Genomic DNA, 15,899 nt, shown 5'->3' on the forward strand with positions numbered 1-15,899 from the left:
AAGGTGAACTGAATGACCTTGTCAGGGATTTGGAACTACCCAAGAGTAAGGCAGAGCTGTTGGGCTCCAGACTGCAGCAGTGGAATCTCCTGACAGGTGATGTTAGGGTTTCCATGTTCCATGACCGTCAAAAGGATCTTGTCCCATTCTTCTTCATGGAAGGTGATCTTGTAGCCTGCAACAACATCGATGCTGTGATGGCAGCCCTCAACATCGTTCACGATCCAGATGAGTGGAGACTGTTCATTGATTCATCGAAGACGAGTCTTAAAGCTGTTTTACTGCATAATGGCAATGTTTTGCCATCAATTCCAGTTAGTCATGCAGTCCATATGAAGGAAACCTATGACAACATGAAACAACTTTTGAGGTGCATAAACTATGACCAACATCAGTGGCAGCTCTGTGGCGATTTGAAAGTTGTCGCTCTCTTGCTTGGTCTGCAGACTGGATACACAAAGTACTGCTGTTTTCTCTGTGAATGGGATAGTCGTGCAAGAAATTCCCACTACATCAAGAAAGATTGGGCACTCTGACAGTCATTGGAGCCTGGGAGGAAAAGTATTCAGCATCCACCACTTGTTGAATCAAGGAAGATTTTGTTACCACCCTTACACATCAAGCTGGGTCTGATGAAGAACTTTGTCAAGGCCATTAACAAAACACAAGCAGCTTTCAAGTACCTCCGTGGAAAATTTCCAAGGTTAAGTGAAGCTAAGATAAAGGAAGGTGTCTTTGTTGGTCCTCAGATTCATGAACTTCTTCGAGATGATGCATTTGACCATGCACTGCGTGGCAAGGAAAAGACAGCATGGAAAGCCTTCCAGTTAGTGGCAATAAATTTTCTTGGAAACAACAAGGCAGACAACTACAGGTTGTTGGTGGAAAACCTCCTGAAGGCATACAAAAGCCTTGGTTGCAACATGTCACTAAAGATACATTTTTTGCACTCTCATCTAGATTTTTTTCCACCGAACTGCAGAGCAGTGAGCGACGAGCATGGCGAGCAATTTCACCAGGATATTGCAACAATGGAGAAACGCTATCAGGGCAAATGGAGCCCATCAATGCTTGCAGGCTATTGCTGGACAGTGACAAGAGACGCTCCATTTAATAAATACAAGAGACAAGTCAAAAAGCGCTGAGTAGACACTGAATAGGACTAAACTATGTACATAATAGTTTTTTGCCTTTTGTTTCATAATAAATTTTATTTATATAACCCTTTTGCTGATTTTTAAAGTGTTACATAAACAGGACAGGTGAAATATTATCATGTAAAGCAACCATAAACACATGAAAAGACCTAGGTTTACAATTTGATTAAAACTCTACTATCTACACAATATACATAGACATAACATGTAAAAACTTAAATATCTTAGAAACAGTAGCCAATCAGTTGTTTTAATTGTCATATTTGAATTCAGCACATCAAAATACATAATAAATAGCACATTTTATCTCTGAAGCAGACGACTTCTCAAAAATTGTAGACCAGTGTAATCAGAAGCAGAAGTTAAAAGTGAAAAATAATCAGAACTCTGGTTCTGACTTGCTGGTGAAAATTAACCCTTTTAAAACAGAGTCCAGTCTTTGAGCATGTAATTGCTTTGAATCCAAAAAGCAAGCATCTGTGTTAATGCAAATTACCTAGCTGACAGGGGAGGAACAAATTTGCCCATATATGGTAGCACAAAGGAGCTGCAGATAATGGACATACCTGTTCAGCAAACAAACTACTTGAAACCAAAAGGTTCAAATTTCAACCCTCCAGAAAAAGAAATGTGGAAAAAGCAGTTAAGCCTCAAAGTAAGAGGAATACATTAACCTAATGTAGGAAAAAAGGGTTTTTTGTGTGTGTATGCATAGTGCTAAAATCTAACAAATAAAACAAATACAAAAGGGTCTGCTCATATGCATAACACTCCTACCTCTTTAAGTCACCAACCCCCCACAATATATAATTAAATTAAAAGCCTATGCAAAAATTCCAAAAGGGTATTAAACACATTGTTCTCAGAGACAAATTGTCTAAATAAAAAATGTGATATAATAAAATACTATAAACAGTATAAAATTTAATTCTAATGTTGTTAATACTAAACCTTGGAATAAATTTAATATTAGTAAGTAACCCTGTAACAATGTGTAATATGTATGATTTTGAGGGGAAAGTTTTAAGCATGCTAGAAATGGTAATTAAAAACACATTTCATGTTAAGGCGGCTTATGGTGATGCTGCCTCTCAGCTATTACCTGTGAATACATACATATAAAGCTTGGCACAAGCATAAAGCACAAGCACAAGCAACACAGAATACCATGATCTACTGTTGCGACGAAGATTGTGTTTTATGTTGTTTGTCTTGTTGCTGGCAATGCTGTGATGAGTATTCAAAGAAGAAGAAGAAGAAGAAAAAGGGTGGGCAGTACAATAAAGGTCAATTAAAGGTATAGCTGCCCCAATACAACCTGAAATGTAAAATACTGAAGGATATTAGATTTGCTTGACAGCCGGGGGGCACATTGACATCAAGGTATTAATGAAATTCAGGTAATATAAAATTGGTTCAAATCTGGAAGTATTTTAAGTATTAGGAAATTATTCCAATGAACCTTGGCAAATGAATACTAGGGATATAGAAAAAATGGAACCCCCAGAATAAATCAAAACACTCCAGGGCAATAAATGTATTAAGAAGCAGCCTAAGTTCACTTACAATATCAGTGTCTGATCACTTTTTCATACTGTCCCTACCCAGTTAGGTAAATATACATGGCTAGGCATTTGGGTACAATTAAACTTTAAGGTACTTGCAACTGAATCTGATATTAAAAAAAAACAAGAAGACACCCATTAAATGAACCATAAGTATATAAATTAAAGTATGGGGAAAAAGTTATTGTAACACCAATACAATCTCTAAAATAAACGAACTTGGACCTCGCCAGGTTAAATGGATCCAAGATCATGTCTCATTCAAATTCTCTATAAGGGGTGGGCAGCATGATTAAAATTATGGTAGGTCAAAAAATCCATAAGGAAGGACCGCAATGAGTATATTGGAAACTGCTGTGGGTGGAACTGAATTAAAAGTTAAAATACTAGGTGCAACTAACACAGAGATCTTGGCAAACAAACTAAGTTATGTTACAGCTGAAATACAAAAATTGGAAAAGCCCATCAGTGCATCCTTGTTAGAATTAAAAATGGGGCAACAATTATTTTCTAAAATACAGCTAGTATGGCAGTACAAGGTAAAAAAAAATTACTTTTAGCAGGGGCTATAAAAACAATACAAGAAAATGTTTCCTTAGCATTAGCCTGCACACAATAATGTTTGCCTCTGAAAATATAAAAAAATTGTAAAAAAAAGTCACTAAAAATAGAGACAATATCTTGGTGAAAATTGATAAACTTTACCTTTTATAAAAATCAAATAATCATTCAAGTGTATGTAATAACTGTTTTAACTATTTACCTTAGCTGCACCATTAATATATACCCAATATTACCCATAAATATTCAGGTAACCAAAATTTTGGTCGTGTATTTGGTGGACCAGCATGCATGGGAATATCAAAAATGTAAACAATGGAAAACCATACATGCACCCCAATGTGTAGTTTATAAAAACGTATAATATGTATGTAACGATCAAAATTTGCAAATAAGGGACACATGTTTTCAGCTTCCTAATCATTTTTGTTGTTCTCCGCTGGACTCTTTCCAATTTTTCCACATCCTTTTTGTAGCGTGGGGCCCAAAACTGGACACAGTACTCCAGATGAGGCCTCACCAATGCCACATAGAGGGGAATGATCACATCCCTTGATCTGCTGGCAATGCTCCTATTTATACAGCCCAAAATGCCGTTAGCCGTCTTGGCAACAAGGGCACACTGTTGACTCATATCCAGCTTCTCGTCCACTGTAACCCTAGGTCCTTTTCTGCAGAACTGCTTCCTAGTCACTCGGTCCCTAGTCTGTAACAGTGCATGGGATTCTTCCTTCCTAAGTGCAGGACTCTGCACTTGTCCTTGTTGAACCTCATCAGATTTCTTTTGGCCCAATTCTCTAATTTGTCTAGGTCACTCTGTAGCTTATCCCTACCCTCCAGCGTATCTACCACTCCTCCTAGTTTAGTGTCAACTGCAAACTTGCTGAGAGTGCAGTCCACGCCGTCCTGCAGATCATAAATGAAGATATTGAACAAAACCGGCCCCAAGACCGACCCCTGGGGCATTCCGCTTGATACCAGTTGCCAACTAGACACGGAGGCATTGATCACTACCCGTTGACTCATAGAATCATATAATCATAGAATATCAGGGTTGGAAGGGACCTCAGGAGGTCATCTAGTCCAACCCCCTGCTCAAAGCAGGACCAATTCCCAACTAAATCATCCCAGCCAAGGGTTTGTCAAGCCTGACCTTAAAAACTTCCAAGGAAGGAGATTCCACCACCAACCCATTCCAGTGCTTCACCACCCTCCTAGTGAAAAAGTTTTTCCTAATATCCAACCTAAACCTCCCCCCACTGCAACTTGAGACCATTACTCCTTGTTCTGTCATCTGGTACCACTGAGAACAGTCTAGATCCATCCTCTTTGGAACCCTCTTTCAGATTGTTGAAAGCAGCAATCAAATCCCCCCTCATTCTTCTCTTCTGCAGACTAAACAGTCCCAGTTCCCTCAGCCTCTCCTCTTAAGTCATTTGCTCCAGTTCCCTATGATGATTGAGCCCAATGATCTAGCCAGCTTTCTGTCCACCATATAGTTCATTCACCTAGCCCATACTTTAACTTGCTGGCAAGAATATTGTGGGAGACCATATCAAAAGGTTTGCTAGAGTCAAGGAATAACATGTCCACTGCTTTCCCCTCATCCACAGAGCCAGTTATCTCATCATAGAAGGCAATTAGCTTAGTCAGGCATGACTTGCCCTTGGAGAATCCATGCTGAATGTTCCTGATCACTTTCCTCTCCTCTAAGTGCGTCAAAAAGGATCCTGAAGTCGACCATCTTATGGTCATTGCCTCCCAGGTTCCCATCCACTTTTGCTTCCCCTACTAATTCTTCCCTGTTTGTGAGCAGCAAGTCAAGAAGAGCTCTGCCCCTAGTTGGTTCCTCCAGCACTTGCACCAGGAAATTGTCCCCTACACTTTCCAAAAACTCCCTGGATTGTCTGTGCACTGCTGTATTGCTCTCACAGCAGATATCAAGGTGATTGAAGTCCCCCATGAGAACCAGGGCCTGTGATCTTCTAACTTCTGTTAGTTGCCTGAAGAAAGACTCGTCCACTTCTTCCTCCTGGTCTGGTGGTCTATAGCAGACTCCCACCAGGATATCACCCTTGTTGCTCACACTTCTAAACTTAATCCAGAGACTCTCAGGTTTTTCTGCAGTTTCATATTGGAGTTCTGAGCAGTCATACTGCTCTTACGTACAGTGCAACTCCCCCACCTTTTCTGCCCTGTCAGTCCTTCTTGAACAGTTCATATCCATCCATGACAGTACTCCAGTAATGTGAGTTATCCCACCAAGTCTCTGTTATTCCAATCACATCATAATGCCTTTACTGTGCCAGGACTTCCAGTTCTCCCTGCTTGTTTCCCAGGCTTCTTTCATTTGTGTATAGGCACTTAAGATAACTTGCTGATTGTCCTGCTTTCTCAATATGAGGCAGGAGTTCTCCCTTCTTGCATTCTCCTGCTCGTGCTTCCTCCTGTTATCCCACTTCCCCACTTACCTCAGGGCTTTGGTCTCCTTCCCCCGGTGAACCAAGTTTAAAGCCCTCCTCATTAGATGCTCTTCCCTCTCTTCATTAGGTGGAGCCCATCTCTGCCTAGCAATCCTTCTTGGAACACCATCCCATGGCGAAATAATCCAAAGCCTTCTTTCTGACACCACCTGCATAGCCATTCGTTGACTTCCATGATTTGATGGTCTCTACCTGGGTCTTTTCCTTCCACAGGGAGGATGGACGAGAACACCACTTGCATCTCAAGCTCCTTTATCCTTCTTCCCAGAGCCACGTAGTCTGCAGTGATCTGCTCAAGGTCATTCTTCGCAGTATCATTGGTGCCCATATGGAGAAGCAGGAAGGGGTAGCAATCCAAGGGCTTGATGAGTCTCGGCAGTCTCTCTGTCACATCGTGAATCCTAGCTCCTGGCAAGCAGCACACCTCTCAGTTTTCCTGGTCAGGATGGAAGATAGATGACTCAGTCCTCCTTAGGAGGGAGTCCCCAACCACCACCCGCCTCCTTCCATTCTCCTTTCATACATTGATAAAAACAAGTTACATATTACATTCCATATGTTGTTACCACCCTTGTACCTTGTACCTCCTAGTTCAAACAAAACATCCTCATCCATTAGCTTGTCATCCCATCCTTATCATTACAAGGGGTCTGTGTGTTCCTGTACCATCCTCTCCAGTCAGGAATGTGCTTATATGGTTAGCTTATATCTAGATGTTGCTATTTTGACAATGCCTATGTTGGTTCACAGCCTTTGGTTCATACTATTAGCCATGCCTAGGGCTCCAGCAAGGCCTACATTCACTACCTGAACACTTCTTTCCCCTTCCGTCACATATATCCCCCATCCCAGCCAAGACCAACCCCAAATGGCTCCCTCATCTCCTGTGAATTCCCAGTTGCCAACATTAGTGGCAGGGCCAGGACAAGTCTGAAAAAAAAATTGGGAATGGTGATGGATAATCAGCTGAACATGAACTCCCTGTGTAATTCTGTGGCCAAAATGACTGATGGGCTCCTGGGATGCATAAACAGGGGAAACTTGCATAGGAGTAGACAGATTATTTTACCTCTCTATTTGGTACTAGGGCAACCACTATTGTAATGTTGTGTTCAGTTCTGGTGTCCACAGTTCAAGAAGGAGTTTGATTAAATTGGAGAGGGTTCAGAGAAGACCTGCAGAAATGATGAAAAGATTAGAAACCATGCTTTACAATGATAGACTCAAAGAGCTCAAGTTATTTAGCTTGACAAAGAGAAGGTTAAGGTGTGACTTGATTACAGTCTATAAGTAATTACATGTGTAACAAATATTTAATAATGGGCTCTTCAATCTAGCAGAGAATGCTATAACAGAATCCAATCGCTGGAAGTTGAAACTAGAAAAAGTCAGACTGGAACTAAGGCATAAAATTTTAATGGTGACAGTAACTTATCATTGAAACAACTTACCAAGAGTTGTAGTGGAGTCTCCATGACTGAGAATTTTTAAATGCAGATTGGATTTTTTCTAAAAAATATGTTCTAGGAATTATTTTGGGGGAGTTCTGTGACCTGTATTATGCAGGAGATTTTCATAATGGTCCCTTGTGGCATCAGAATCTATCAATCTATGAAACTGATTGGGCTGAAGGAAGGTGCTGGCTGGGACCTGCTACCTGCATTTCTGGACTGCCAAACCACTGGTTTCTGGATCATAAACACAGGAGAAAAAAAAGAAAAGAAAACCATTAGTGCATGTTCTGAATGGGACCTCAACGCTGGCTTGCTTGTGCTCTACAGACTTGGTCCAAAAACCATTAAAACAAGTTAAACATCAAAAACATTTTTTAAGTTTTAAAATAGACATTTACCATATGGAACATTGCTACCCAGACGTGCTGGTGCAAGTCATGCAACATGTTTCACAGAGTCAGGCCCAGACATATTCTGTTCAGTGGTAGGGAACAAGACCTCCACCATATTGTTATCTGGCATTGTGTGAGAGTGTTGCCCCTCGGATGTGGGAATGGATCACAAGTCTGTATAGAACTGATCACTGGAAGAAAACATTGGGACTAGCATGAAACAGCTTGTGCTATTGTGCTATACAAATGCTCCACTAATATTTTCTTTGGACTTTGGACATTGCTTGATTAGAGGCCAATTATCAGAAACTGTGTGTCACTAATTCATTACATGAAAGGTTGCATGCCCATGCTCCAGTCTGTCATATTAATATATAATGGTCAGTTATATTGTGCTGATTGTTTCTGTGTTCCACAAAAGCATGAGGTGAGAGAGATAAGTTTGCTGCTGTCTATATGCCAAGAAAGTTTGGTCTGAAGGGAAAAATGGGTACACAATATGGCTAATGGGTATGCACAGTGTAAAAAAGGCATGCACCAGTAGCCTACTAATGTACACTCCATCCTGACTATTTGCTATGCTATATTATGCACAAGTCTAGCATCTCTAGTTTTCTTTCAGTAGCTGAAGAAAGCTGTCACAGACACACTCATTGGTATGTCACAGATTTAGGGACAAACCTACCCAACTCAATTAAATTCTCTGGGTGCTCAGTAACCATGCAAAGGAAGTGTAAATGTGGGCGGAGCCAGGGAGCGCTGAACCTGCCCCTCAAAAGGTCAGGCGGCGACCTGGAAGCATAAAGGCAGGCCCTCAGAACTCAGTCAGGCCCCAGCTGCCGAAGAGATCAGACGTCTCCAGCCTAGCTCAGGGCGGGGAAACCTCCACAACCTGGGACAGCCGCCAAGAGCCGCCGGGCTTGCCCTGCGCCCGCTACTCCGAGGAGCCGCCGGGCCTGCCCTGCGCCCGCTACCCCGAGGAGCCGCCGGACTTGCCAAACGACGCCTGGCCGGACAAACCCATGGTCCAGGACCCCCCCGAGGCCGACAGCAGCCCCCAGGTAGGCCCAAAGGGGGAGAGTGGAAGTAGCCCGGGAGCAGCCGACCGCAGTCGGGCTGCAGCATTACCGGAGCCTATGTCAGTGTGTTGTGGCCAGGATCCCCACTGACTAAGCAGTGGGCCCTCTGCCGCTGCTAGGGCCCCGGGCTGGGATGCAGTGGAGTGGGAGGGCCTGCGTCCCCCCCTGCCACCCAACCCTTGGGTGGCAGTGTCCCCCTCTCCCAGGCCTGTTGTGGCTTAGGTTATACTGTTGCTCAGCCCTGACTGAGGGCCTGAGCCCTTTTTCCGAGCGTTTGTTGCCCCCCCCCCGACCTAGGGCCTGGGCCTAAATACTTTATACCGTTACCCCGCCCTGACTGAGGGCCCAGGCGGAAATACCTTTTACTGTTGTTCAGCCCTGACTGAGGGTCTGAGCCCGGACATAACATTGGTGTCCGCCCAAAGCTAGGGTCGGGCTTATCGTGCCTCGCAGGATAGCAAGGACCGCCGGGGAAACCCTGCCGCCAGACAGAGTGCCCAGCCCCAGTGGGTAGTGAGTTGGTGTGGCTCCCCGTCGCCCCAGAGAGGGTTGAGCCCCGGCAAACTCTTGTACATATGGACAAACAGAAAAACAGCGCCATGAATTTCTAAAGAGGAGTCTCAAGGACTCCCAGGAGAAATTTAAGACATAATTAAAAGAGGCAAAGGAGAAATTGGCTCCTCCCCAAACTCCTGCTGGCCAGCAGACATCTCTTTACCCTTCAAGGCCTCTTTGGGGTACCCCTTCAGCCCCATCTGAAGATCTTATAGGCTTATATTTAGAATTCAGTAAGGGTGGCAATACTCCTATTCCCCATCCCATTTCTTCACTACTGTCTGTTTCTATTGGTCCTCTGTCTGACCATCATGCTTTCCTCCTCAGTCCTTGCTCACCGGTTAACCTTTTGGGAAGGGACTTGCTGTGCAAATTAAATTGTATAATCTATTGCTCCCCAGATGGTGTGTATTTGGACGTGTCTAGTCCTAGTCATGATAAGGTCCTGGCAATCTTACAGGTGGAACTGAAAAGGAAGAGACCAACCCCAGCCCTTCCTTGTTGCAACAGGAATTGCTGGCTAAGGTCCCTCCCTCCTTGTGGGCGGATCATGCCAACCAGGTTGGGTACATTGGGTATGCCCAACCAGTTAAAATTCATCTGAACCCAGTAAAACCCCTTCCCAGAGTACAGCAGTACTCCCTCTGCCCACTCCCCCCCGAAAGCACACTCAGCCCAAGCCACAGAACTTGTCGTCCTTACCCGTGCCTGTACCTTGGCCAGGGACAAATCTGTTACCATGTACACAGACTCCCAATATGCCTTCAGGGTGGTTTATAATTATGGACAACTATGGAAACACCGAGGATTTCTAATGTCCGGGGGGGGCGAGGATTAGTAATGGGCCTTTTGTTAATGCTCTTCTCTCTCCTATTTAGCTTCCTTCGCTATTGCCATTGTGCATTGTATAGCTCACCAGAAACCTTATGATGATGTTATAAGAGGAAATGCTTTGGCGGATGCTATTGCCAAACAGGCGGCCCTTTACAGTTCTCCGGCTCCATTTAACTCTTTTCTTTATTTCACAGTCCCCCTCCATGCCTAACACCCTCCAAGATTTAGCTCTCATGCAAGATTCGACCTCCGAGCATGAGAAGGATTGACGGAGGCGGGATAATTGTTCTTTACATCCTGATGCCTTGTGGTGCTTCCCAGATGGCCGCTTGGTAGCGCCCAAGGTCTTGCTCCCCTATCTTGCTTGCGTGTCCTATGGAATGGCACACATGAGCAAAGGGGGGATGATTGCATCAGTACTGCAACATTGGTATACCCTACATTTTTCCATAGTGGCACAGCAGTACTGTAACTCTTGTCCTATCTGCCTAGCCTACAACAGTGGCAGACCAGTACAAGCAAAACCAGCTGTGCACCCCACCCCGTGGGGACCCTTTGTGAATATCCAGATTGATTTTTTCAATATGTCAAAATGTTGTTCTTATGAATATGTCCTTGTTTGTGTTTGTACGTATTCTGGACGAATAGAGGCCTACCCTTGTGCCAAGGCCAATTCCATCACAATAACTAAAAGATTGTTAAAAGACTTTATCCCCCGGTTTGGTCTACTTGTCTCTATCAACAGTGACTGAGGCACCCATTTCACAGGCCAGATCAGGCAGCAGGTTTATAAGGCCCTTAACATCACCCAACACCAGGCACTAATGAAATGTGTCAGGTCTCTTTATACACAGGGGGAAAAAAGCACACCCAAGGATCCTGAGCATCCCTGCCATTCGCTGGAACCAAGAGACTGGGTCTACATAAAGGTCCATCAGCGAAAGACTGCCCTGGCCCCGTGCTGGAAAGGCCCATACCGAGTCCTGTTAACTACCAACACCGCTGTGAAGTGCCAAGGACTGACTGCCTGGACCCATGCTTCGCACTGCAAAAAGGCTCCTCCGCCACAAGATGGCTCTCCAATTGACAAGCGAACTATCGCTCCTTCTGGTACTGCTGTTCCTTCTGGACAGCAGAAGAAAAGGACAAGTTAAGTGCTCTCCCTTGTTCACTGACAAAACTACCATGCATTTGGATTTTGCTGAAAGACCCAAATCATTACAGGGTGATGTGCAAGTAACCTCTTCCCTGTATAATGCTAAACCACAACTGTTCCAAAAAAGAAGGAACACTCGCACTGCTGAAATCCCCAAGGTCCAGGAATTCCTGATGACAAAGGACATTATAAAAAATTGGCCCTTGTGGAGGAAACGGAGTATTGTACATTGGCAGGGAGGGACTTGTGAGAGCCATGCTTGGGCATGTGGTATTGATTGGGTATTGGGGTTTATTCCACAGGCTGCGTCCTGTGTTTATGGGCAAGTACCACCAGGATGTACTGCCCTCCCTAATTGGCTTCCGGAGAATGAATACCAAAAAAGCCTTGCTGCCAAAAACATTTCCCCCATCATCCCCTCCACCTCTGCCACCACCCCTGGAATTTACCCAAATACAGATAATACGGTATATTCTACTGAAATCCATTGACCCAGACCTTCACATCTTAGTAATTGTAGAGGGGTGGACTCACCCCTGTGGCGCCTCCTGCTGGTGACTTCTGGGAATTAGCTCTTCCAGCGTCCTGGAGCGCCCTCTGCAGGCCAGTGGTCCACCTGTCCTCTGGCCCCCGTGTCCCTCCTGGACCCCAGTGCCCTTTTATCTGGGGTGCTGCCCCCTGGCAGTACACCCCTCAGTACTAGGGTCTCCCCTCCCCGGGGAACCCCACCCACTATCCCTACCTCACCTCAGAATAAGGCCACTGCCAGTCACCAACTAGCCCCCGCTGTCTGGGGCTGACTGCAGTATAGGCCACTCATCACAGGTAAGGTTGGGTTTGGACCTGCTGCCTTGGCCTACCCATGGGCTACCCTCTGCAACCCCCAGTACCCCTTGGCCTTCTGCTAGGCCACAGCCTGGGGCAATAGCGCAGCTACAATTTGGAATATTTATAAAGGCCAACAACATGAAGAAAAATTAGGACAATTGGAAAAGGCCACAAGTCTTATTACTGGAGCACAGTTAACTCAGATGCAGGCTGGAATTGGTGAATTGCATGTTATTTCTGCCCTTAGTTTAATGCCCTTCCCCCTCACCCCCCGGCAAAAAAAAAAATTGCTGACAACAATGGTGCTAAATATCACTGAGGATGGGAAAGCATCGCAGTGGGATCTGGCATGTTCAGAAACTGAGGATTTCCTGAATGACCAGCTGATGGCCATACGGAGCGATCTCGAGCATCAGACTTGGCCCACTGCCCTTATAGATACTTCAGGAGTATCATCTGATCTATGGCCCTGGAGACATACTTGGAGATTTTCTGGGTGGAAGTGCAGACAATTGCAATGCTCTTTCCAAGCATATGGACCCATTGGAGGGGTGTGGGCTCCCACATACCGAATCCTGCCGGGTCCGTGGGAAGGATGCATGTGGTATTGGGTAATTCACCGAGACATTTGGGAAATTAAACTACCTAATATGCCTAACCGATTTATAGTCATTGCTCCTGGAATAACACCCAACATTTGGATAGGGATAGGGAGTCACACTCTGGCTGATAGAACCCCCCACAGCTCCAGTGTGTATGCAAACTGAAGCCCGGGGAAGTTGTCACTGTTCATGACAATGTTTGTTGGGAGGACAAGGGACAAGGAACTACACTAACAGGACACCTGCTTTTCCAAGCAAATAATAGCTGTGTGTATGTTAAGGCCACCACTTTGCAAAACATACATTTTAATCTCACCACTGCTGCAGGCAATAATATTATTTATTGGCCTGCGGATAAAATTTTACAATTAGTCCTTAAGTTTCAGATACCTTTTAATTGGCCTGCCTTAGTACCTGATCGGTTCCAAAATTTGCTTTTACTCCTACCAGAGGTCCAGAAAATTTCTGAATTACAAGGGAAAATTCATATGCTCCAAAATATATACCAAATTGAAAAGCATGCTTTCCACACAGCCTATAGAGTGTACTTTATGTACTAAGTATGATGTATTGTGTTTTGTGACTAAGGCTATACAACAACCCCATCATATTATTACAATGAGAATGTTAATGCTTTATTATTATTGTTTAGCTTTAGGATTTTGTTATTGTTGTTGTAAAGGACGTAATCATACTAGATTTTAGTAATTGCACCTTCCATGTTCATACTAACCAGGCCAGTTCAGGGGAGCAGGTGGCGTTGATGACTGTTTGAGGTAATATTTGGGCAGAAGGAAAGAAGGAAGAAAGGGAGGAAATTGACAGGCTTATGAGTCTGGAAGTTTAGGCCAACGTGGTGCCAAAAAGGCACCAAAGGGGGGATTATAAAGGAAAATTGAGTAGGCCTAAAACTTTGGTCAAGATAACTGTGTATGTGGTCATAGGGCAGAAGGAGGGGATAAGGAAAATTACTAACAAGACAAAATTGCAACAGCAAATCTTGAGAAATATAAGCTTCTGTGTTAAACACAAAAGAACAACCTGTGAATAACAGGAAAAGCTTGTTTTTGCTGTATTTCTAATAAGGGAAAATATTAATAAGGAAGTATGTGTAACTAGATGTGGTTTTGATCTATATAAGCTTCTGTGTTCCCTTTTGGGGACAGAGCAGCTAGATTGGCTGTATCTCCCTGCATGCTTGTAATTAAAGGAGCCTCAGGCTGTTCTGATCCAAACACAACACGTGGTAATTTTCCACAATAGAAGAAGGGAAGAAATCTCCATCTTCCCACTCAGGCTGTAGAGCAGCTGCACTGCTCCTACACCAGACTAATGGTTGGAATACCCTCTGTGTACCTAGCACACCTCTTCTATGGGGGAAAGACTACCAGATCCCTCCAGCCTATTGCTCCTTTGTCCTGCTTCCAAACCCTGTTCCCGATGAGTGTCCCTGTATAGTCTCCCCAAACCACTGCCCTATTTGGAAAGAAAGATTAATCAGATAAAATGAGAAATATCTGAATTTGTTATGAAAATTATTATTTTTTAGAATTTCTAAAAGAAAGAACTACTAGAATGGAAGTAAGATTAGGTTCTAGAGGGTAGTACATAAAGACTGTGAACTTTAGCATCATATAAAATCCAGAACGGATTTAAGGATAAAAGGCTAGTTGGTAAATTAACTGAATGGCCCCCGATCATATTGCCTGGCACAGGATTTTGATGAGGTAGTTGAGGGTAGGCTGTTGAAATAAGCAGTATCTTGCCTGAATAAAGACAGAATGAAAAACCATGTAAGGATTTTACTATTTGGACCATTATCCATTTTACATGGGACTAAAAAACAGCCAAAGAAAAACCAGAGTATTTGACTGCAGCACAGTGAGATTTGGAAGCAAATCCAAGAAAAGAGCCACCTGTTTCTTCAGAAATCAGCCATATTAACCTGGAAACAGACAAATCTCCTTTTTTTATTCCAAGGCTCTTCAAACTTTAAAGAGTTCAAATAAAAATAGCCTTTGACAACATACTTTCTGAAATTCTTAAATAATTCATGAATTATGCTATGGCATTGCTTGACTTTTTTCTTTTTGTTTTGTTCATGAACAGGCATGAATGGAAAGGAAATAGAGAGCATGTTCCACAGCAAAATGAACTAATAAGCCTTATATTCTGTATCAACAACGAGAAAACATTTTTCAGCATCTGTTTCAAGAGTGACTGGTTTAACTACATTAATATCTAGATTGCTGACAAAGTGTGTTTAAAACACTTTTGGTGATGGAAGAAAAAAGCCACAAAACTACATAAACCTCCTCCACTTCCTATTTGAATTATGATTAAGGAGATAGATTATTTTTTTTAGGGAAAGATAAAAATTTAAATGTATATAAGCTAAGAGAAACTATAAGAGAAAAGACTAAGGTGGGACATGATAACCATTTACACATATCTAAAGGGTGTAAACATCATGGAAGGAATTATTTAGAGGTGTGGTTCTGAGAACTGTGGACTGGGAATCAGCAGTAGGGGGAGGGATAGCTCAATGGTTTGAGCTTTGGCCTGCTAAACTCAGGGTTGTGACTTCAATCCTTCAGGGGGCCACTTAGGGATCTGGGGCAAAATCAGAATTTGGTCCTGCTAGTGAAGGCAGGGGGCTGGACTCAATGACCTGTCAAGGTCCCTTCCAGTTCTAGGAGATAGGGTATCTTTATTTATTTAAAGTGGTCTATGGAGCATTTGCTGGCAATCCATGGAGAGGAGCTGGTCACATGGTGTTCTCTCCTTGTTTTCAACTCTTAAATCATATTTCAGAGTGATGTTATTTTACTGTTAGGGATGAGAGGTCATCGGACATTTTATTACTATGAGGTCCACACTATGAAAGTTTAAGGACCTTTGATTTAGGGTAACAAACAGTGGCATAATTAGGAATAAGAGGATGAAGTTGAAACAACAACTTTTGGCTGGATGGCCAGAACAATTCAAGGGTGAGAGCTCAATAATATATAGAACAGGCTCCTAAGGGAACTGTGGAGACTGCATTGCTTTTTTAAATTTGAAACTAGAATAGACAATACACTATAAAAATTATTCAAGGAACAATCCTGCCCTGTTGTAGTCCAAATCCTGGTATTAAAAAAAAAAAAGCCTCTCCTTTCCCATTTATCCAATTAGAGGAAGTCTATAAATTTCAATTTAGAAAGAAAGCAACTTTCAAATTTATTCTATAA

At 43.3% G+C, this 15,899-nt stretch overlaps 1 long non-coding RNA gene across 1 annotated transcript; it reads right to left on the reverse strand.

The window, feature by feature from the left end:
- Window positions 1-1,192: 1,192 nt before the first annotated feature.
- On the reverse strand, window positions 1,193-7,578 carry LOC135981487 (uncharacterized). The gene is made up of 3 exons (XR_010598523.1): window positions 7,218-7,578; window positions 6,836-6,941; window positions 1,193-6,202 (listed from the first exon to the last, which is right to left on the reverse strand). It is a non-coding gene; the product is annotated as an uncharacterized LOC135981487 (long non-coding RNA).
- Window positions 7,579-15,899: the final 8,321 nt, after the last annotated feature.

This window comes from Chrysemys picta, chromosome 2 (genome assembly GCF_011386835.1).
Source record: "Chrysemys picta bellii isolate R12L10 chromosome 2, ASM1138683v2, whole genome shotgun sequence".
In the NCBI taxonomy this organism is placed as follows: Eukaryota; Metazoa; Chordata; order Testudines; family Emydidae; genus Chrysemys; species Chrysemys picta.